Genomic DNA, 25,826 nt, shown 5'->3' with positions numbered 1-25,826 from the left:
ATTTATTTTGTTTCCATTTAATTGTATTTATTTCAACTATAAAATAAATTATTTAAAACAACTATAATACGTTCACAACCGTACATACGTTAAGTCTTACATGTATGTAATTTAAGTAAAAGTATTTCATGTTTGAAATGATGTTTTAAATTAATTGTTTTTCAACTAATATATTTAAATTAAAACGACATTGAATTTAATATTTTGTTTAAATTTTATTGCAGATTAAGGATAAATGCAGCAAATGTAAACAGCAGCTAAACTTATAAATGTAAGTATTGAATCTAATTAAAATTTATATTTTAAACTATAACTAAAACGTTAAACTTCTGTTATATATTAAACGTTTACTTAAGCTTAACTGCATGCTATAAAAACTGAGTCTATTAACAATTTCCTTTAATTTTTATTAATAAGTTACAACGACAAACTTTTGAAAGTTGTTGACTTTAAAGTTGTTGACTTCAATTTTAACTAATACAAAATTACTATTTTCCAATAAACAAATTTAATGCTTTTGACTTATAGAATAAATAGTTTTCACCTCTATTTAATAATCTCAAATTCTATATAAGAATTAAATATTACAAACATGTTTTTAACAACAATTATCTTTGACTACTCACTGCAATTATTCCCACCTGTATTTTGTATTATTGCTTTGTACTTCTAGTGCTTATTTAGATACAAATTTAAAAAGCACTCTCCGTTATGAATATTTAACAAAAAGTACTTTAAACATTTATTAACTACTGCTGTGTACGAGCAGTTAATCGCTAATGCTCATAAAAATTACTTAAGGAAAAGCAAACGTTAGCTACTCGTACAAGTTGAATAACAGGTGTAATTATTGGTTTGAATATTTAACTAAAATAAAATAGAATGCAATTGAAGTGGTTTTTCCTATACAAAAAAAACATGACTAGAAAACTTAAATATTATGAAGGGGTACTCGTATTGATCAAAGCAGATGTTTTAATGTCCAAATTGCTGAGAGGAAATTAAAAATTTATGGAAATTTGTTGAAAATTGCTTATCAAATGAGGATTACAATTAAAAGCTAGCAAACTGCAATTAACAAATGTATTCTTTATGGAGGTTTTAGGAGTCCCCTAACATCATTCTTTCGATACTGTGATTATGAAGGTCAAAAGTCACAAACAAATATTTTTATTCTCTCATTTACTGGTGTGATGAATTACACTTCTTAAGCCAGTCTGTATATTAGGCTAGATATACCCCTCCTTGTTGTCTGCATCAAATACACATCTGCCTATTCAGTCCCAAAACTCTAGTAGTCTTGCGGACTGACCTTATTATTCTTGTCAGCACCAATCCTACCAACCAGAAATGACTGGGCTGTAAACTCAGTTTTACGGACAGATCAAAGAGAGATACAAATCTTAGGCTTTTGGTATCTATCGGACTATCAGTCTTCACCGACAGCTCAAAGAGAGATATAAATCTTACGCTTTCGGTATCTATGGGACTAACCAATAAATGCACATTTTTTTGGCAAAACATTATCCCCATGTACACGGAACCGAAACGAATCCAGGAACTTGATCTGGATATGTCGTTAATTTGTATTTACATGAAAATCTTTGCGGCAATCAAGGCTCTCATTTCGCATGTCATGAGGTTGAAATATCAATTCGATTACCTTCATTCACAATTTAGCCACAACTGTGACAAATTAGAATAGGTTTCTTGACATGATAGCATTCGAGAGAACGAATTGGCTAACGAATGTGCAAGCAACTGGTCGTTTTTAGACGAAACTGTAATGCAAAGGAATATTCGTATGCTGTAGATTGTGCTATCGCATAGGCTCGATGAATGGGTATTTAGGGAGACGGAACTTAAGTGGTCTACGACCACCAAATTCCTCTTACCTTTACCAAACTCCTCGTACATTTAGATTAGATTTGAAGGGGTGTTTACTATCAAATAATCTTCCATTAGGAGACCCAAAGATTGTTGGCCAATCGAATCCTAAATCTGCAGACGCAAATGGACATGAATCGGTCATATTTTGAGAAGACCTCCTGATAAAATTGTAAGGCAAGCTCTTGATCACACAGTGCCATAGAAATCCTGATAGGCCCGGAATTCTTGGATTCGAATGATGAAGAAGGAATTTTTATCTCGCAATCTGACTTGGAACCAAGCCAAGATTCGAGCAAAGTGGAGAGAATTTGTAGATCCCGTATCTTCCCTGTGAACTTTTATTTAATTTACTATTTTTTCTGTCTTGTAAATTTTTTTTAAATAAAGGAATATATAAAGGAGACCCATAGAATCCATTGTGATACCCTTCAGTAATAGACCTAGATGTGAAGAGAAGAAATGTAATACAAAGAAGGAATTAAGATGAAATAAAATAAAATCCAGGTCTGAAGGAAAGAAAACAAGTATAGTTCGGAATTCTCCGAAGACTGTGAATTAGAATAGCCAGCTTATTCCCCTGATACAGCTTAATAGATTGCCTAGAATATATCCCCTAGTTCATCTGTATGAGACCCTGTAATGTAGATCAGTTCCACGAAATGTATTCTACTGTCTCTAGCTCATCAATATCTTCGTACATCCTACAAAAGTCCTATGTGCCAAATTGATCAGTGGTCGGCTAAAATTGATCAGTGATCGTTTATCACTCCTACTAAAGAACTGAGACTTCTGCTATCCAATCCAATTTGTATTTTGATTGCTTTTGCATTCCACTTTGAGCAAATACACTTGAACACCCTGCAATCCATTCTACTGGTCCTGGATTGTTTTGTAGAGTCTCGGAATCTCTCGAATATCAATGTATAGTACTGTCATTTAGGAGATTTTACCCCGGTTTCCTACTAATAAGTTCTAGATCCGTCTGGCCAGTTGATATCCTAACTAATTACCAACACAACCATATTGTGAATAGTTCTAGTATCGCCTCCATCTACATAAATTGTCACTGCAGACCCTGTTGTGACGTTTGCCCTCATCAAGTCCGTGGCTTTCCAGATCGATATAAATTCGATTCGAACTTCTAGTGGAAGAGTCCTAAGTGGGCTAATGGAACATCACAAGGTTAGGATGGTTTAGGTACAAATAATTGCAGTAATGTGTATTGTAATGAAGCCACAGGCAAACTTCCTTTATTTAGATGTGTTAAACCACATATCAGTCACTACTGGATCCTGGAAAACACTGATAAATCACAGGGAAGCAAGAGCTATATGAACCAAGTTAGACATACCAAACACCTATTATGGATGGACAGGTCAAGTCCATATATGGGTGATTGCAGATCGATGTTCGATAAGTGCTAGATGGGCCAACTCCGAACTTCTGCAGGATGTGCGATAATGTGGAAGAGCTGGAAGCTATAGATCATATTTTTCCCAAGATTACTATGTCTTAGATTCAGATGGTAAGGAAACTGATTAAACGATGAACTGGAGAATAACATGAGTTCTAGACTGGATGATATTTTCAGTTACATTAAAGGAATTAGGTGTCTTAATGAAGGATAAAGAGGAATTCAAGAGATCTGAATGGATGGACAGGTGAAGTCCATATATGGGTGACTGCAGATCGATGTTCGATAAGGGCACTCCGAACTTCTGCAGGATTTGCGATAATGTAGAAGAGCTGGATATTATCTATTATTTCCCATGATTACAATGTCTTAGACTCAAGTGACTAGAAAAACGATTTAACCATGAACTGGAGATGTTATTCTAGAGTTCTAGAGTTCTAGGTGCCTTAATGAAGGAAAACTGAATTCAAGGGATGTGAATGTATCGTGACGCTCTTTGAGGGTACTACCCTTCTTATCGTAATATGTAGTAGTTACACTTACTGGGCATGGAAGTATGAGATTACCTCGAAATATATACTGCAGAACCTACACCATTTCTAGACGAAATTGTGTAGGTACAACGGCTTCTAAGAGATTGTCCATCTCTATAGGATCGCAGACTATAACGTGATGGTTCGCGCTTTCTTCGTTCCTTATACTTCCTAATAGCTCAGTTCACAAAGTTCACAGTTCATGAGGTTTATGCATTGTTTTCCTTAATTTTACTAGTCTATAGACAAATTTCGCTGGTATTAAACTTCACGAACTTGTAGAAAACAATCAAACAATATATTATTTTCTTACAAGTTTTAATGAAACTTTTTAAATAATATGACTCAAAGAATTCTTTAAAAAACTTTAATAATAACAAATCTAAAACGTTCTCACAGTACACATGCAAAAATTCCTCAGATTGCTATAAATTGTTAACCTTGAAATAACTTTTCTAAATTCCTGAGAAAACTTATTAGAAAATTGTCAAGAAAATTAAATAATTCTCCAATTGCACTCGCAATATGTAGTAATAATCCAGACAGCACTTGTAACTTTCAGACTTCTCAAGTAAAATACACATCAAAGCAATACAACTCATTCATCATTATTCCTATAAACTGCATGCAGTAAAATACACATGAAAGTGGCTGACTGTCTGTGTTCACATCAACAATTGCCAACTACTTAAAACAATTAACCTAATGAATGAACCGCTGAAGGTACTACAATACATGGTACTGGCACTTATATTTATAACCATGTATGCAAATTAAAATTTACAAAAAAATCCACTTACAATTCATTCTCATTCATATATAGCTATATATTCATTATCATCACGATACGAGTATTAAAGCTTTTTAAATGCACATTTAACCCCTTTGACAACGAACTCTATGTGTGTCTTTGTCACAGTTGAAAGTAAATCTTATTTTGAATACCCTAAAGGGTTAACATGAGAATTCTCCAAGTAGCGCAGATTACAAGGTTACAGTTACGTTAGGTGGTAAGTTGTAGGTGTTGTTTGCCACATCTCCATATACATATTTATTTACTCAAACTCATCAAGTGTAAAAGAAAGTGAAAATTTAAATAAATGTAAAAAAAAGAAGATTAATTATGGTTTCATTTTATTTTTCTTTATTTAATTTACTGTGAAGGCCACGAGCGTTTTAATTTCTCAGAATTGTAGAAAGTTAATTAAAGGAAATTCATTAATCTCAGGATTTCTTTAGAGAGGTTATTTAAGATGAACTTTTGACAGTTATAAATAAACTTAATATAAAATCGTTATGTTAAGAGAAATATTATTCCCAGCACAAAATAAAGGAATGTACTACTTACTACTGGCCTTTATTTGAATCATTTTTAGAATATAAATTAATTGAAAGTATTGACCATTGTTAGCTATGACCTTTTTACATCTTTCTGGCAATATATGGATTCCGAGACAATATAACTGCTCATCATTTGAGGTCTAGAACTAATCATGCCAATATCGGATACTCTGTTCCAAAGTGAAGCAAAACTTCCCAACCACTTCATTATAGACAGGTTTTAACAGGTATTGTTGGCATGGTGGAATATTACGGTTTCATATCTGGCCGCATATTTTGGCCATTTTTCGGCAAATGCTCGCTTCAAACGAATCAGTTGGGTTCGGTACAGATATACCATCATATTTTGATTCTAAGAACGAATCAAGCCAATTTCGGATACTCTGTTCTGAAGTGAAGCGTATCCCAGAGAGAGTGTTGTGCATCGATCGAAACGGGGCGCGGTCTTGACTATAAAGCGGGTGAGGCAAAACTTCGCAACCAATTCATTCTAAATACTGGTATTACGACATGTGGCCGATCGTTTTTATAATGGAATATTACGGTTTCATGTCTGACCGCATATTCTGGGCGTTTTTCGTCCAATGCTCACTTCAAACGAATCAGTTGCGTTCGGTACAGGTTCCTTGTGATGGTCTGGTCAGATTTCAGCAGCTCATAATAGATAGTACCCTTTTGCTTTCACCCAATACAGATAATTAACTTAACGCCATGCCTATTTGGCTTTGGTATCGATTCGGCTTGGTGGCTGGACTTCACATAAGATCTCTTACGCATCGAGTTATTGCAATGAGTCCGTTTTTCATCCCATGTAATTCGGTGCAAAATTATATTCTTTTATTGCGTTCAAACATCATTTCGGACATGCAAAATCGTATATCAAGATCTCTTGGCTTTAATTCGTATGGTACCCAATTCCCCTGCTTTTGGATAAATCCTGCTGCTCGCTAATATTTTGAAATTGCTGCTTGAGTAGCTCACAATGATTTTGCAAGCTCTTGTTGAGTTTTACAACAATCTTCATGGTGTAATGCCTCCAATTCTTGGTCTTCAAACTTTTGTTGGCTGGCGTGGGCGATCTTTGTCTTCCGTGTCAATATCTGCTCTTCTGATGAATCACTCACCATAAGCTTCGCTGAGCAATCTATGTTCTTCAGCGGCACTTTTTTCCAAATTTAAGAAGTAAAGCAAAACTTCCCGCATAAACACTAGATTCTGATTCCTTTTAATTTACCCAGATGAGCCAACAAAATCGATCGTACGTTTGTGTGTGAACCTTGCACGATTACATTCGCACAACCCTATTCAAGATAGAGTTGTGACTTTCTGACTGTTAATATAGGAGAAAGAAGGAAACCTTACCCCTGATTCAACCTTGAACTCATCTTATTTACGTATAGAGTGATCTCTGAGAAAGCTTGATATTAATCGAGAGAAGTTATTATTACCTTTAACTAAAGCATTAAGATTCGATTGAATGCTTTGGAATTATCTAGAGCCACCAATTTAAATTCGCCAAAATATTGAATGGAACGTCACCATCTATCGCTAAGAAGGCTATCAAGTCTCTCGTAGACCGTCCTCTACGAATGTCATACTGGCGATGGCAAAGTCAATTGTTGGACTCCATATATTCAAGAAAATGGTAGTAAATTTAGAAATGCAGATTGAATTTTTATTGGGTGGTAATTTTCAGTTTTCTTAGCCTTTCAACCTTTCAAAAAATATGTATGAAATACGGAAAAAGTTGGCTAATGAACGAGCTAGCATTAAAGAACACTGCTTCAAGGCCAGTGTATATACCATCCGGTCCAAAGACCTATTCATGTTGAGATCCGCATAAATTCTTTTAATTGTGCAAGGAAGAAATAATAAATTTGGCATAGAAACTGATACACTTTTGACTTCAGGCAGTGGTTGATTGTTTTCCGATTGGTTCGAATTATTTGCAAATAAGATAAAGTAAGAAGGCGCCAAGTTAGTTTTAGCATTTTTGGAATTTATTGTGAATGCTTCCTCTCTGCATCTGATTGCAATTTTTGCTTAGATTTAATCGAATTTGTCTTTGATGGAATCTGGTCCGAAGACCTATTCATGTTGAAATCCTAGACCATAATCCATATGAATTCCAAAGCAAGAAATAATAAATTTTGTATAGCTACTGATACTTTCAGGCAGTATTTGATTGTTTTCCATTTAATTCGAATTATTTGCAAATAATTCAATCAAAGAAGTAATAACTTTCAGTTTCAGCATTTCTGCATAGTTGGAATTGGTTCTGAATACTTTTTTTCTGGATCTGATTGCAATTTTTCATTAGATTTAATCGAAATTGTCTTTGGTGGATAGAATGTAATTATGCTTTCGACCATTTTCGACCATTTTCCCCATTTTACCATTGAGATTATTGAAATGCCAAAATAAAATTTGAACGTTTCGTTGCACTTCCTGATACATTACGAACATAGGAGAGCAAGAAGAAGCCAACAATTTTATATTCTTTAATATTTATAAATATAAAATCTTATATTCTTCAATTATATTAACTTCAATTCTACTTATATAATATTTAAAACATTATGGCCAATTCACAAATTATTCATACAAAAATGTATGAATATTTTAATAAAAAAAAACAATATTAAATTAAATTATTCAAAACACATAAATTTTTTGTCAAAAATGGTTTCTTCTTTTCTTCGAAAAACCCCTCTACTGAACAATGACTCATTATTTATGGCCATCTAAACTTGATTTTGTTGTTATTGTAATTTATTGTTCGTGGCTTAAACGTGTTCGACAAAATATTTTTTGGCAAATTTTGTCATGTTAAAAAAAATGAAAAAAGTATCTTCTTCGTTGTTCATTGAGATTTTTTTATCTTTTTTATATTTTATTTACCAAAAACAAGCAAGTCGTAAGTAACTTCCCTTTGCTTAACAATAAATATAATAATAATTTAAGTTAATTGTTTTAAATTTAATGCCAGAACTCAATAAGATAAAAATAAACAATAAAATAACAGAAAACAGTGTTGTTTCAACTCCCGTTGAGTTGAAATATAAAACAAAAGGCAAAAGTAGTACTTAAATTATTTATTTATATAAAACGAAAATTTATTAACACAAGTTGGGTTTGTTTTTTATAACCTTCACCCTAAATTATTACCACCTTAATAAAGGGGGTATTACGATTTGCTAAAGCTTTTGTAACGCCATAAAATATTTGGAGGAGTTTTTTTAATAATGACATATGATGGTGAGTTCTAATAGATTTGAGTGAAATGGAAATTTCTAAAATACAATTGGAAAATTCTGAAATGCAAATAGAAATTTCTGAAATGTAAATGGAAAATTCTGAAATACAATTGGAAATGGTGTAGTCCTGTGCATAGTAAAATGAGACGTATCACTTAACTGGTGATAAGTGTATCAAAATGTAAACAAAATGTTTAATGAATTTGAAATTAATTAAAAAACAAAATTAATTTATGAATGAATTTATAAGGTATTTTTTCAAATATTTAGCTTTTATTTTAAAACATTTGTACAATATAATTTTATTCAAAGTATTGGCCATTGTTATCTATGACATATTCCCACCTTTCTGGTAACATATGGATTTCGAACCAAAAGAACTGCTCATATTTTAAAGCCAAGAACGAAGCAAGCCAATTTCAGATACTCTGTTCTGAAGTGTATTCCAGAGAAAGCGCTCTACATCGGTCGAAACAGACAATAGTCCGACTGGACAAGGTGTGGACTATAAGGCTGGGAAGCAAGACTTCCCAACCATTTCATTCTAAATAGTTTTTAACAGGTACTGCAACATGTGCCCTAGCGTTGTCATGATGGAATATTACGTTTTCATGCCTGGTCCCATATTCTGGGCGTTTTTCGGCCACTGCTCGCTTCAAACGAATCAGTTGCGCTCGGTACAGAAACCCTGTGATGGTCTGTCCAGATTTCTGCAGCTCATAATAGATAGGACCCTTTTGCTTTCACCAAATGCAGAGAATTACCTTAACGCCATGGATATTTGGCTTTGGTGTCGATTCGGCTTGTTGGCCGGGCTTCACATGCGATCTATTTCGCTTCTGGTTATCATAATTTAGCCATTTTTCATTGCAAGTAATGATTCGGTGCAAAAATAATTTTCTTTTATTGCGTTCAAGTGGCATTTCAAACATACAAAATCGTCTTTAAGGTCTTCCACTTCAATTCCTATGGTAATCAATCTTCCTGCCTTTGGATGAATCCTGCTGCTCGCAAATGTTTTGAAAATGCTGATTGAGTAGCTCCCAATGATTTTGCAAGCCCTTGTTGAGTTTGACAACAATCTTCATGGAGTAATGCCTCCAATTCTTGGTCTTTAAACTTTTTTGGCTGGCCTGGGCGATCTTTATCTTCCGTGTTAAAATCACTACTTCTGAACCGCACAATGCATTTCTTTGAAACCGATGGATCACATTCACCATAAGCTTTGGTGAACAATCTGTATGCTTCAGTGGCACTTCTTTTCAAATTAAAGAAGTAAGGCAAAACTTCCCGAATATGACGCTTTGTTGGTACAAAATTTGACCTTTTCGAAGCAAAAATAAACTTTGTATTTTACACTATAATGTTCAAAATGACATATAAGTTATTAATACACCCAATAATATTCGAAACGAAACAAGTTCGCTTAGGTTAGTTTAATGACATTCACAAAGTTTTTAAATTATGTCAATTTGTCCATCTAATGATAATGATACACTATCCCCAAGTACTAGTTACGTTATTAGTTCTTAGACAGTTCTCTTCCCTCCAAGAAAGCTATTGAAATTTGTTTCTTTATATTAAAAAAATCCTTATAAAGTACACTTTCAATTCGTTCTTGGCCAATTTACTAGCACTCTTACTTATTTTTAGCACTAATTTGCTAATTGTTTGCAGTTTTTAGCTGTTTGTTTTTCGTTTGTTTTTTTTTCTTACTTACAACTTTATTTTAGTTAATTTAGCTGTTTTATTGAAAAAGTACAATGACTTTTCTTTCAGACAAACAAACGAAAAAAAACTCAAAACTACACATTATTTTTGGGTGGAGTTTGAACAAAACAAAAAACAAGATAATTATTTGTGTATGCTTAAAAGTATAATATTCAAAAAGTGGTAATTATTTATAACTGTTATTTTCCGCACTTAAGCAAACATCTAACCACCATATTCATCCATTAATGATCACTTTTTCTGTTGTGTTCTTCTGCTTCCTTAAAAAGTTAATTTCTTGTTTATGAACTCCCATTAAAACGCAAAATTAGTTTTCATGTTTTTTACGTGATTTTCGTAAATTGTATCTTTAAGACAGTAATGCGCAGCCCATAGCACAATTGTGCAGAATCAAATCACACGTATTCTTACGCTCTTACATTTTAGTAGTCGTTGTCCACTCAACGAGACAACTAGGAATACGCATGAGCACTGGTGTATGACTTTTTCTTTATTTTTTCAGTTTTTGTATTTGTGTGTTTGTAGGTGCACTGAATAAAATAAAGAATTGAATGTGTTGGTGAGAGTAAGTGTATTGGTGAGAGGATTTATTTTTGCGAACCTCTGCTTTAAGATGACATCAACTTAAAATGTAAATGAGCAAGAGCAGCGTGTATACGTTAACACCCACAAATATATAAACAATAATACTAAAATAACAAAAGATGTAATTTAAATTCTTATTTACGACATATTGAGGCCGTTTTTCAACGCAAAAAAATAAACAAACGTCTCGAAATTAATGTGTGTAAATTTTAATAATATTTACATATTTGAATATTTAAATATTCCCAGTAACAATCAGCTAAAATTTAATTTTTATTTCAATAAATTTACAAGTTAAGAAAGTTGTTTTATTAAATATTTAGGTTAATTTCACCTGTTAGAACTTTGTTACACATAAATATTTGTTTAAACTTTTTGTAATTTATATTTATTGATTTATTTTTGTTTTAAGAAAGTAATTAAGTTTAAAGTTCCTTATCACAAGGTCACAAATATTCTTGAAATACGAGTATTACATCAAAAACTGCGGTAGTTGAAACGAGTTCCACAATTTCAGCAAAACAAATTCCATTGTAGTATCGATAAAACAGTGAAACACAACCCACATTGCGACAATGATCCAATGAATAAATAGAGCTTCATTTCCTACAATCACCGTCGAGAAACTCTACAATAGACTTTGAAGCAACAGCCATTAAATGAGAGTTGAATTGTATTTTTAATGGTAAGGGGAGATCATATGAAGAGATGTAATTCTTACACCTTTTTAAATAAAACGAAGCTCTTTAATGTTATTTTCGCCACTTAGAAAATATATTTAGTTCAGAAGACATAACACTGAATTCTTAGAACATCAAGAGCTTATATTTATATATTTATATATTTATACAGCCCATAAAAACAGATTAACCAACAAGATCATGTCACAAGATCTTTATTAAGCGTATCATTCATGTTTTGCTTCATTGTCCCAATCTCCAATAGACTTGGGGTATAGTTGAATGAATACGAATGGGAAATATTGCTTTAAAAAATCAAGTAGAAGAAGGAATGGATCATTGCGTTATCCCTGATTCAATGGTAACCAGTCGTTTAGTGAGAAAGCATGATATAAATCGAGGGATGTTATTACCAGCACCAAAAGCAAAAACAGCAATTAGCGCCTTAGAAATATCTCGAATTTCCTTTAAAGGCTATCAAATCTCCCCTGCCAAGACCTGTTGAATCTTCAGCAGACATACACGGTCAGTTCGTCTTAGAATGTCATAATTTATGAGCTTAACGATCTAGATTTCCATGTGTTATATAAAAAAAGACCAAATCTATATATCTATGTAAGTATATATGAGAGAATCGGAATTAAATCACTTCGAAAGGGACATTTTCAATAGGGACATAACAGATTTGTATTTAAATAAAACCTAAAACAATTAAGATACCATTGAAACATTTGAAACACGATAGCAATGAAAGATTTGTACAATATAAATTTATGCAAAGTATTGGCCATTGACAGCTATGACCTTTTCCCATCTTTCTGGCAACATATGGTTTCCGAGCCAAAAGAACTGCTTATCTCTTGAGGCCAATAACCAATCAAGCCAATTTCGGATACTCTGTCCGATAGTGAAGCGTATCCCAGAGAGAGCGTTCTGCATCGATCGAAACTAATAGTAGTCGGACGGGCAAGGTCTGGACTACAAGGCCACTTTATTCTAAATAATTTTAAGAGGTATTGCAATATGTGGCCTGGCGTTGTCATTATGAAATATTACGGTTACATGTCTGGCAGCATATTCTGGGCGTTTTTGGCAAATGCTTGAATCAGTTGCGTTCGATACAGGTTCCCTGTGATGGTCTGGCCAGATTTCAGCAGCTCATAATATGTACAACCCTTTTGCTCCCAACAAATACTGAGCTTTACTTTAGCGCCATGGATATTTGGCTTTGGTGTCGATTCGGCTGCTTGGCCGGGCTTCACGTACGGTCCCTTACGCTTCGGGTTATCATAATGCATCCATTTTTCATCACAAGTTATGATTCGGTGCAAAAATGATTTTCTTTTATAGCATTAAAACAGCATTTCAAAATGCCTCCAATTCTTGGTCTTCAAACTTTTTTGGCTAGCCTGGGCGATCTTTGTATTCCGTGTCAAAATCACCACTTCTGAACCGCACAAACCATCTCTCGCACGTTGAAAACGATGGAACACATTCACCATAAGCTTTGGTGAGCAATCGGTGTGTTTCAGCGGCATTTTTTTAAAATTAAAGAAGTAAAGCAAAACATCCCGCATATGACGCTTTGTTGTCACACAAAAAAAAACTTCATTGTTTACACTATAATGTTCAATAACTAAGTGAGAATAAATGACAGATATGTACCTTTCAAAAAACCAAAACGGCGTTCGAAAGATACGCCATCTATTGTAAATCCCGCATTTCTAAGTCATACACCTAATCAACTTAATGGTCTTAAATCACACGATCTAGTGGCCCAATTCTAATCACCGAAATGAGAGCGTACACGACCAGTAAATGTCTCACGCAGTAATTGACTTGTTTCATGGGCTGTCGACCACATCAATATCATACAATTTAGGTAGAAAGAACTGTGATATGATGTCGCAATATCGAACACATTTACTGCTTGACCAGCCTCTTTTTCCAAGAAGTATAGTCCAATTCTGCCTTCAAAATCCACCTCAAACAGTGACACGATGTGGATGAATTTTGTTTCGTGGGTTCTCAGAACACCAAATACGGCAATTTTAACAATTAACCAAACCATCTAGATGAAAAAGCTCTTCAAGGCTTAGCATTCTAAACTTGAAATTTTTGGACTGTGGCCTCCAAGCATTTATTATTTTTTAAATATTGTTCAACAAGGAAAACGTGTTCTTCTCTCGAGTAATAGGACATCCTTTAGTCGTTGACTTGGTGACACTGAAAAATTGAAAAATCCAACGACCAATCCATTTCTCGTAATTACTCTATTAATGAACTTTTCTTTCAAAATATCAAATTCATTGGCCAAATGTGTGGTAAGTGGAACCATCATGTTAGAATAACATTTCACTAATGGTAAGTCTATACAATATAAAATATCCTTGCCACATAGTGAAATAGTGAACGCCATTTTTTATTTTTAACGACTATGATCCAATCTCATCTTTAATATGAAAGCAAGACCACATAGCAACTTTTTGTGGATGAAGCACATTTGGCATTTGTTGCTATAGCAATTGATGTAAAGGCTGACATCGCAATGATGAAAAGAGTCATGGGGTCAAAAACGAAGACACTTGACATAGAACTGATGTCAACATACATCAGCGTTATGACGGTAAATGCATTGACAAAGTCACTAAGCTAAAAACAAAGCTTTATCGCTGAAAAACTCGGTATTTCCTTCAAATTTTGTAGAGCCCAATTGTGAATGTGAATAGCGTGGATTTTTCAAATTTGACTCCTTTTGAACTGAAGCATTTACGACTGCGATGTGACGGTGCTTCCTCACTATTTCAGGAACATTCAATTGTGAATATATTTGCTCGAATTGATCTTCTATAGCTCGGACATTATACAATATTATTGCGACTCAAAATTGGAGCAAGTTCTCTTAAAGCTCCAACCATAGAGATACATAGAGCGGAAACTAGAAAAACCTCAAACAAAAAAATTACCCAAAATAATCACGAGTGTTGTTTTTGTTTTCACATAGTTTTTTTCTACTAATACATTCTTACCACTTAGGTTTCAGACAACTGAGTTAGGTCTTTGACAGGAGAGTTTCCGCTATATGTCTATTCTCTATGGTTCCAACTACCGACTAGGAATTTTGCTAGTGATTTGTAATCATTTATAAATGTGAACAATGTCAAACATTTTAAACTTGACTGATCATAAATAAAGCTTAAGATTATGAATGTATTTAACAACTTCCGTATTGTAAATTCTACTTCTTAGTTATTTTTCAACAGGGAATACTACTAAAGTCACATTCTCAATATTATACCTCATAATATCAATAACGCTTTTCAAGACTTATTTAAAGATCATGTTAACTGCTATAAACCAAAACAAAATTACAAAACTTGGCCAATGCATTACATATTTTGTAACCAATAAAATTTGTGAGTCGTTGTTATCAACATGAAACAATAACTTTATTAACATTCACTGCAATGTGGTAAATAAATGATGATGACACACACAAATAATGATGACTGAAATAAATAAATGCGCATTATTGTTTAAATTACAGCACCACCATTTATGATAAATAATTTAGGTCTAAATGTTATTGATTACCAATCAACACCATTCAAAATGAGGTGAATGGTAAATTATCGATGACCATTGGGAAATTTTTTTTAGTTTTCCTATAGTTTGTATATAACACATACTACATGCTGCTATAACCGCATTAAATATTTTCAAAATATTTCTTTTATTTTGTGGCTTTAAAAAATTACTAAAGAGATATACAAAAAAAAATATATAAATATCTGTATGCCAGGAATTTTTACGTAAAATATGTGTCTCTGTTTTCACATTATTAAATTATTTGTACTACACACCAAACAAAAAAACACCCACGCATCTGCTAAATCAGTTTTTTTTTTCTTTTGCTGTTGCCGTTTTCGTGTTGCAACATAAGCTTTTGCTGCAAAAATAGTCACGCGTCCATAAAATCTATATTTAGATCTACTTACAAAGTACGAGTGGCTGGCTGACTGAGTGAGCGAATGAATGAATGAATGAATTTCCGTTGAAATGCCTGGAAAATATGCATCAAAGTGCATTAAACAATAAAAATGAGAAAAAAGATTTTTTTAAACAAAAAAAGCATTTAGATTACAGCAAAGAAAACAAAAAAAAAGAAAACTTTACAGAAGGCGCAAAAAATATGCTGAGACTTTGTAATATTTTGAGTGAATGATGATGTATTATGATGATGGCGTTGGTTGTTGATACAAATCTTTACAAGAATTTTTACAAAGGTATACAAATTTATTAATGTGAAATACATGTGTAAAAGTACGAGTGTTCATATGTGCATTAAAAAAGGGTGTTGAAATGAATGATGCATTGCATTATATTAAGTGCATACAAATTCGTTGTATAGTCCTACTTTCCAATTTAAATATTGTTTGTTTCAAGAATACATTTTAAAGAAAATACCTTCCCATTTACATTGTTAAACCAGGAACAATGTATCAGCTACTCTTTAAATGAGATCTGTGGCCCACAAGAACTCCATACATTTTTGCTCATTAGCTGGTAAATTGAAAAATAAAAGCTTGTGAGAACTCTCGTTCTCAAAGGTGTCCCAACATATAAACAACATTTGAATCAAAATTAAAAATTTAAAAAAAAAAACAGAAAACTTTTAATATTAACAAGTAAGATAGCTTATTCTTTAATTTTATTTTATTTTTTCAAAATTATTTTTAAATTTTATTTTTTCGAAATTGTTTTTAATTTTATTTAAAAAAGTTTTTTCAAATTTTTTTTTTAATTTTTTTAAATTTTTATTTAAAATTCGGGTTCAAAAATATTTTTCCGATTTTGATCCATTTTAGGTTCAACTTCTATAGCCTCGTTGCAATGTACTTTGAAATATCTGTCATTAGATATCCATATTGTCTATATTAATCACTTAGTAATCCAGTCCCGGTGTTTTCCTTATATCTCAGCCATTTGTGGTACGAATTTGTCGATTTTAAATAGCAACCGAGACGATATATTGATGGATTACCATATTGAACATTATAGTGTAAACAACAAAGTTTTTTTTTGCTCCAAAAATGTCGCATTTTGTGCCAACAAAGCGTCATATGCGGGAAGTTTTGCTTTACTTCTTTAGTTTTTAAAAAAAAAGTGCCGCTGAAGCACAGCGATTGCTCACCAAAGCTGATGGTGAAAGTGTTTCATCGGTTTCAACGTGCGAGAGATGGTTTTTGCGGTTCAAAAGTGGTGATTTTGACACGGAAGACAAAGATCGCCCGGCCCAGCCAAAAAAGTTTGAAGGCAAAGAATTGGAGACATTACTCCATGAAGAATGTTGCCAAACTCAAAAAGAGCTTTGCAAAATCATTGTGAACTACTCAATTAGCAATTTAAAAACGTTTGCAAGCAGTAGGATTCATCTAAAAGCTGGGAAATTATGTACCATACGAATTGAAGCCGAGAGATCTTGAAAGACGATTTTGCATGTCCGAAATGATGCTAGAACGCTATAAAACAAAATCATTTTTGCACCGAATCATTACTTGCGATAAAAAATGGATGCATTACAATAACCCGAAGCGTAAGAGATCGTATGTCAACTAAACGAATCAGTACCAAAGCCAAATATCCATGGCGATATTTTTGGTGGGATTGTACCGAACGCTATTGATTCGTTTGAAGCAAGCATTGGCCGAAAAACGCTCAGAATATGCAGTCAGGCATAAAACCGTAATATTTCTGCTAAAAAGTATTTAGAATGAAGTGGTAGAGAAGTTTTGCCTCACTCGCTTTATAGTTCAGACCGTGCCCCGTCCAACTACTATTTGTTTCGATCGATTCAGAACGCTCTCTCTGGCATACGCTTCACTTTGGAACAGAGTATCCGATATTGGCTTGATTTGTTCTCGGCCTCAATAGATAAGCAGTTCTTTTGGCTCGGAATCCATATGTTGCCAGAAAGATGGGAAAATTTCATAGCTATCAATGCCTAATACTTTGAATAGATTTATATTGTACAAATGTTTAAAAATTGGAAAAATCCCGCATTTTTAAATCATAAAATCTAGAAAATCAGCCCATAAATGGCTGATATATAACCAAAATTTTGTTTCTTCAAAAATTAATTTTTCCCCAAAATGTTTTCACATATTATTCACCAATTATTATTACCCTTCACCTTCGTTATTACCCTTCACCTTCGTGAGAAGGGTTAATATAAGTTTGTCATTCCGTTTGTAATTTCCACAATATAATTTTCCGACCCTATAAAGTATATATATTCTGGATCCTTATAGATAGCGGATTCGATTAAGCCATGTCCGTCTGTCTGTTGAAATCAATTTTCTGAAGACCCCAGATATCTTCAGTATCCAAATCTTCAATAATTCTGTCGGCCATGCTTTCGAGAAGTTTCCTATTTAAAATCAGCAAAATCGGTCCACATATGGCTGAGATATGAGGAAAAAACCAGGACAACTTCGATTTTTGACCTATTTTTTACCTATATATTTGGATTACTAAGTCATTAATATAGACAATATGGATATCTAATGATATATATTTCAAAGACCTTTGCAACGACGTATATAAGACCATAGTAAGTTGGACCTACAATGGGTCAAAAAAAATTTAACCTGAATTTTTTTTCCACAAAAAAAATTAAAAAACTTAAAATTTTTTTTAAAATTTAAAAAAATTTAAAATAACAATTCGAAAAATTTTTTTTTCCAAAATTTTTTTCTTTTTTCAAAAAATTAAAAAAACTTTGGAAAAAAAAATTTGTTTACTTAAAAATATTTAAAATTTGTATTTTGAAGTATAATTTGGTGAAAGGTATATAAGATTGGGCACAGCCGAATATAGCTCTATTACATGTTTTTTCCTAAATTTTTTTTTTTAATTTTTCTTTATCAAAAAATTTAGATCAGTTACTGGTTTTATTTTAAAATCGTACCCGTACTTTGCACATCTGTAACACTATGACAGTTATTACAATTGCTTTTAAATTATGGATTTTTATCAATAAACTAAAAACGAATAAATATATTGATGGTTAAGCTATTTTCGCAGTCACGGCTTGATAGAATTATCTCCCATATAAATAAAAAAATTGTTCTTAACATATTATCACAATTAAAAATTAAACGTGATCAATATTATTACTATAAAATATTTGACATTGACCCATTTCTTACAACATCAAAAGATATTTGTTTCTTTTATCATATAAATTGACAACAATATGGATTATATTAAAAAAAAAAAGAAAGAAAGCAATAAAAAATCAAACTGAAACAACATAAAATCATCATCATCTGCGCACATTTGAAGTCAAGTCATCTTTTATTGTTATAATTTCAAAAATCTTTTGAAATGGAAATGTTATAAAGAAATATTTTATTAAAGATATAAATTCAATCAAAATAGATTTGCTGTTGGCATACATGATTACCAATCAATAGCTTTTTTTAATTTTCTCAAAGGTTTTTATTAAAAACAACTGTTGGCTTTAATATTTAAATTATTATCTAAAAACAAACAAAAATTCAATAATATTTAAAACATTTATTAATTACACCTTTCAACAAGTTATAATTTCTTTATTCTTTTAGGTTTTATTTTTGCCTACAAATATATATTTCTCACCGCCACAAATAATGAAAGTATTTTTGGTTTAAAATTTTATACGGTTTTAAACAGAAATTGTGATGTGCAATTGTGATTGCTAAACCACAGACAAATTTAAAGCAGCCGCACGAAAATTGTATGAAACACGAGAGTATTTTTACAACATTTTAATTAAAGTTTTTTTTTACATAATTTTGATAAATTTGTATTTTTGTTTTGTGAAATAAAGCTATTAAAGACAGTTTATCAATTCAGTTTGCTGTGGCTGCAAGACCAGTTTTAAAGTAGTTGGTAAAACTTAAGTTAATTGAAGTTTTATAAAACTTAAGAGCTTAACCAAACATAGTTTAATTAATGGTTAGGAATTTAATTGATTTATTCCGGCCTAAAAACGATATTAAGTATGTATTTGTATTTAAAAGGTTTCCCTAAATTTACCCAATTAGAAGAAATTTGAAGAAACTATTAAAATTTGTTAATCTTGTCCTACATGTTTTTTACAAAACCCTTCTTAAAATTTCTAAAAATATTTAATAAATTTTAAAACTCTTTTGGCTGGCTAATGGTCATTGGCCTTAATGCTCATTATTTTATGTTTTTTTACAACACACGATATCATAACACACAAATATTAATTTAATAATAATAAAAAAAACTATATCGTGAAGTACATTTTTCTCTATTTCAAGTTCAGTGTTATTAGGTCAAATATTTCTATATCTATAAAGTATAATTAACTCAGCCTAAAGCTTTTTAGGAAATTAACAAAAATCTAGAAAATGAAGAATATTTTTGGCAAGAAAAACTAAACATTAATTAATTGTAAATATAACAATGAATTTTTTAAGGGAGTGTTTTTATGTTGGTTCATTGAAACCTAAACATTTGCCGAAAAATTTAACGTTGTTTTAATAAATTCTTTGCAGGTATTCTGTTGTTTACATTTTTCGTTCTAGTGTTTGAAAATGAAATAAAAATTTCACTTTTTAGCCTTAAAGGTTTTGATGTGGTTGGTCACTGACTGCTAAAATAATGAAATTAAAATATGTATGTAGTATTACAAAAGAATAGAAAGTATATAAATGAATATATTAAAATATTAAGGGTATTCTTGATAAAATAAAAACGTTTAGTAGATGTATTAGAAATCTACTTATAGATCCACTAGCAATCATTTTATAAAATTAAAATTTTAAATTTGTTAAAATCTTAATTTGGAATTTAAAAACTATCAGTTATGCATTCCTTAAATCCATTCACAAAATCGAAAGAATTCCTTAGCTTCATTCAAAGTCTTTTAATTAAATAGAATGTATTCATCATTGAACTAATTCATATTGGAATGAATTCATTTCATAATAAATTCAACCTTTGAATTATTATATTACTATATTCGGCTTTGCCGAATCTACTCCAAATTACACTTTAATATACCCTTCACCAAATTATATTTTAAAATACAAATTTTAAATATTTTTAGGTAAACAAAATTATTTTTTTTCCAATTTTTTTTTAATTTAAAAAAAAAAATTTAAATTTATTAGTGAAAAAAAATTTTGGTGTAAAAAAGAATCGAGTAAAAAATATTTGACCCATTGTAGGTCCGACCTACTATAGCCATATATACATCGTTGCAATGCACTTTGAAATATCTATCATTAGATATCCATATTATATTAATGACAGAAATCCAGATAGATAAAAAATGGGCCAAAAATCTCATCCATTTGTGGGCCGATTTTCTCGATTTTAAATAGCAAACGAGCCGGGAGAATTTCCAATATATTGATGTATCTATCATGTTTGTAAGTTATTTGGGGGCCACGGAAAGTTGATTTCAACATACAGACGGACAGACGGACATGACTATATCGACTTTGCTATCAATATCGATCCAGAATATATATACTTTGTGGGATCGCAAATGAAAAATGTAGAAATTACAAACGGAATGACAAACTTATATATACCCTTGCCACTCAAGTAATAAATTTGAATTGAGGACAAATTGAATCATTCAATAAATTGCAAAACTTAAATGATTCAATAAGGAATTAATTCTATAAAGAATGAATTCTTAAAGGAAGTCATTATGTTTGGCGTACTAAAGAATTAAGACAACGAATTAATTCATGCTGAATGCTTTAATGAATATTTTAAAAGAATATATTGGGTGTATGACTTAAAAAAACTAGATTTGATTAAAATTTTTAACTTTTATTTTGAAGCATTTATACAATATAAATTTTTCAAAGTATTGGCAATTGTTAGCTATGACCTTTTCCCATCTTTCTGGCAATATATGGATTCCGAGCCAAAAGAACTGCACGGACAAGAACGAATCAAGCCAATATCGGATACTCTGTTCCAAAGTGAAGCGTATCCCAGAGAGAGCGTTCTGCATAAGTAGAGCTAAACAAATACACACAGCCTCATAAGTGAGTAAACATCAGCGAATTTTTTGATTTTTTTAAGATCACGAAAATCACTTAAATCTTTTTTTTCACAACCGAAACTTTTAAATTTTAATCGATAGATAAATTAGGATTTTCATTATCTTAAAAAAATCAAATAATTTTTGGTGTTTACTCACTTACAGACACTCATGTATGTTTGCTTCTGAATATGATAAAATGATTAATAGATCTGCTAGGGGAAATTCTTCAACATTTATGAGATAATACGGAATAAGGAGAAGTACAATTTTCTTCTTGATCAAATTTATCACATGAAGAGAGGTGAATGCCGTCTTCGTTCCAAAGGCTGTAGATCGAATGACGATGAAATTATTAACAGGTCTAAATATTGGATCATTAGTACCTTTGAAAATTATTGACCTATGAGTCGATATGTTAATTCGTTCAAATGACAATATGCGTCATGAGGCCAAAATATAATGATGCCTCACGATACGATAATACAGAATAGGAGATCTCTGATATAAATATAATTTGCAAATTATTAGATGCGCTGATCCCAAATTGGACAGGAGTCAGGTGCTCATATATCTAGCTTCTTGGAATGATGGGAAGTTCGAACCAAATTTGACTCTTCAGCAACTATCTATTGAAAAAGGTCTCTCGAGTTGTGCCGCTTTAGAACTGAACTAGAACCGGAACTAGAACCTGAACTACAATCTGAACTAGAACCAGGACCAGAGGTTTTTGGATAAAAAATTATTTTATTTTTCAAACCAGTCTCCTTTGAGATCTATGCACTTTGTCCAACGTTTTTTAAATGTTTGTATCCCTTCCAAAAAATAAGATTTGTCGAGATCATCAAAATAGGTATTTGTTTGTGAAATGATTTCATCGTTGAAGTCAAATCTCTTTCCGCCGAGACATTTCTTAAGGTTTGGAAACAAGAAATAGTCTCTAGGGGCTTAATCCTGAGAATAGGGTGGAAAAGGTAGCATTCTGTAGCATAATTCTTGGATTTTTGCCATGGAAACTGCACATGTGTGTAGCTTTTTGTGCAGCCGATTGTGAGCAAATGCGGCAGCAATCTTGCGGAAAGCTTTCTTCAACCCAAGTGATCATTCAAAATTTAAACCACTGAGCCATGTAAGATGACTATGGCTTCCACAATCTCTCGCAATTTCAATCTCACCATATCGTGATTTTCAATTGTTTCGGTTGTAGAGACCTCAACTTGGCATCCAGCTAGTTCGGCATTTTCTGTTTACCACTTTTTACCATTGAAATTGATGGTGCAGAATTTCCATATTATTTATAAAGCTTAGCCTTTATTTGAGTGATGGTTGTTTTCGCAAAAAATAAAGCTTAATTAGCAGAGGAAATTAAATTTTTTACGATTTCTCCTCAAGTCACGAGTTCGTCTCTTATCAACGGCTGTCAAATACAAACTAACTGACGCAGCTTGTTCAAATTTTGTCAGGAGTGAACTGAAAGATGCCTGTTGACTGGAGCAGTTAAGAGCCGGAGCCGGAAAATTAAAAAAGTCTCGGACTTATTGACCCATATTCGTAGAAAACTTTAATATTGTTACAAACTAAACATCAGCAGGTGCACAACAAATGTATGTGCAATCTAGCTATTTTACTTACTTTATTTTCAAACTTCCTGCCGAGTATCTAAATTGCGTATAAAAACCTGTCAAAAACAGAACTAAACAAAATCAATACTTAAAAACAATAGGAAATAACCAAACCAACTGTGACTACCCCTATTTATACCCCATTCTTAACATAAATACTTTTAAACTAGTCAGCAAATCTAACAGATACATACATCTAAACAAAAGAATATTTATCTATCATAACCATTTCGTCGTCATACAACATTTATTTTTATGAACATTTTATTCATACTATAAGTTTCTAATGTACATTTCAAGGTTAAACCAACAATAAAAAAAAGAGATAACTTTTATTAACAGGAAGAAACATTCTACAGATTTATGAATATTAGAATTTTTATTTGTATTAGAAACAAACAGGCATCAGCATGTCATTGTGCGATTACATATTTAGGTTCCTTCCCATTTACATTAATAAAAAAAATACAAAATAAACTAAACCAAATGAATGTTTATTTCCTAATGTGGAAAATGTTTTTTAAATGTATTTTATCTCCCTCCAAAGAGTCACAATTAATTAAGAAATTAAGAGCGTTAATTGGGTATTAAATTAAACAAACTGATTTTAAAAGTCAAGACTACAAAACCAGTGACCGAATTCCTTTTGAAACTAAATCTGTATTTGTTCATCGCTGGTTTAAAAATAAAAATATACCATTTATGGTTTGTTTAAAAAAACAAGTAAGGGTGTTTCGCTACATTCGGTTAAGTTGATAGCAACATACACTATTTCTTAGTTCATTTTGTAGAATTTAAGACAAAGTGGGCAAAGAAAACGCATTCATTTAAAATTTTTCGAGAAAATGATTCCAAAATTTTCATATTCAGAATAGTGCCTTTGAATTTGCAAACCTAGATTGAAAACTTTTTTTAATTATAAAGGTAGGGTAACACAGAGAAAATATTTACTGAAAAAACCGTAACCACTTTTTATACCCTTCACCTTCGTGAGAAGGGTATATATAAGTTTGCCATTCCGTTTGTAATTTCCACAATATAATTTTCCGACCCTATAAAGTATATATATTCTGGATCCTTATAGATATCGGAGTCGATTAAGCCATGCCCGTCTGTCTGTCTGTCCGCCTGTTTGTTGAAATCAATTTTCTGAAGACCAGAGATATCTTCGGGATCCAAATCTTCAATAATTCTGTCAGACATGCTTTCGAGAAGTTTCCTATTTAAAATCAGCAAAATCGGTCCACAAATGTCTGAGATATGAGGAAAAAACCAGGACAACCTCGATTTTGACCTATTTCTGGATTACTAAGTCATTAATATAGACAATATGGATATCTAATGATAGATATTTCAAAGACCTTTGCAACGACATATATAAGGGCATTGTAAGTTGGACCTACAATGGATCAAAATCGGAAAAAATATTTTTTAACCGAAATTTTTTTTTGTTTAAAAAAAATTTAAAAAACAAAACAAAAATTTTTTAAATTTAAAAAAAAAAATTTTAAATAACAATTCGAAAAAAAAATTATTCCAAAAAATTAAAAAAACAACTTTGTGGAAAAAAAATGTTTACCTAAAAATATTAAAAATTTTTATTTTGAAGTATAATTTGGTGAAGGATATATAAGATTGGGCACAGCCGAATATAGCTCTCTTACTTGTTTTAACTTTAATTTGTTTGACGTTGTTTACTCTTACAAGTGTTTAGTAAGCTCAAACAGCATCAAATAAAATAAAACTTAATATCCTAAATAAAATAAGTTTTTGAATTAAAAGAATTAAAATATATTTTATTTCGCCCTGGCATGGGACTCGATGTCTGGGAGAAACATTAATTGAATGGAAAATCTCTAGTGGTTGAACACAAATCTTTGTTGAAACGCATTTTTTTTTAAATCCCAAAACAATTGTTTCAGTTCTCCTCAGTAGCTTCAATATTTTTATTTGATTCGTTTTGATTTACGTCATAAAACCAGCAAAAACTTAATGAATCATTTGTAGTAAACACAATTATTAAAAAAAAAAAATATAAATATGTTTTGTTTTTGTTGTTGTTGTTTTGTAGCTCTCGCCATGTGTGTGAATCAGTTAATAACTTTTTTTTATTGTAAAAATATAATTAACAATTCATTAAATGTGTGTATAAAAATAATTGTACTTTAGTTACTTACTTGAAGAAGAATAAACAACCAAACAACAGAAAATTTATTTTTAATTAGCTGCTTTAATTAATCACTACTATGTAGAGAAGTCTGCATTTATATGAACTAATTATACTGTGGACTAATTGGGTGCGTTGTAGTTTTTCAAGAACAACAAAAAGGGGATTAAAAAGTACAATAAGAAAGTGAATAAGTTCAAATATGATAACATGTGATCTTGTCTACAAAAGATCAAGTATCAATTAATTCTACAATTACACCTATGCTTTATTCTGAAAGTTTTAAAACAGAGTCACTACAAAAATGTTTCTAGAAATTACATTTGATTTTGTATAAATTTATGAAACGTTTATAATTTATAGTAGAGTGCCGAAGACTGTGGGTGTTTCTGCTAATTAACAATTATTCTACGAAAATCATATCGTCATTAAAAGTTTCATAAATAAATCATGTTTCATTCTTTTAATTCAAAGTATTTTACTTAATTTTACTTTCTTGATCTATTTTAACCTAAGAATAATTCTGAA

At 31.5% G+C, this 25,826-nt stretch overlaps 1 protein-coding gene across 4 annotated transcripts in view; it reads left to right on the top strand.

The window, feature by feature from the left end:
* The window catches only part of LOC135957500 (uncharacterized membrane protein DDB_G0293934), a 93,492-nt gene that overhangs the window by 39,430 nt on the left and 28,236 nt on the right, over positions 1-25,826 (top strand). For all 4 annotated transcript variants that reach the window (XM_065508256.1, XM_065508253.1, XM_065508254.1 and 1 more), the window contains one exon: positions 225-271. The gene's annotated coding sequence lies outside the window, so the exon portion shown is untranslated. Of the gene's footprint in view, positions 1-224; positions 272-25,826 lie in introns of those variants that run through there.

This window comes from Calliphora vicina, chromosome 4 (assembly GCF_958450345.1).
Source record: "Calliphora vicina chromosome 4, idCalVici1.1, whole genome shotgun sequence".
Taxonomy (NCBI): Eukaryota; Metazoa; Arthropoda; class Insecta; order Diptera; family Calliphoridae; genus Calliphora; species Calliphora vicina.
This window is presented reverse-complemented; position numbering and strand designations above follow the sequence as displayed.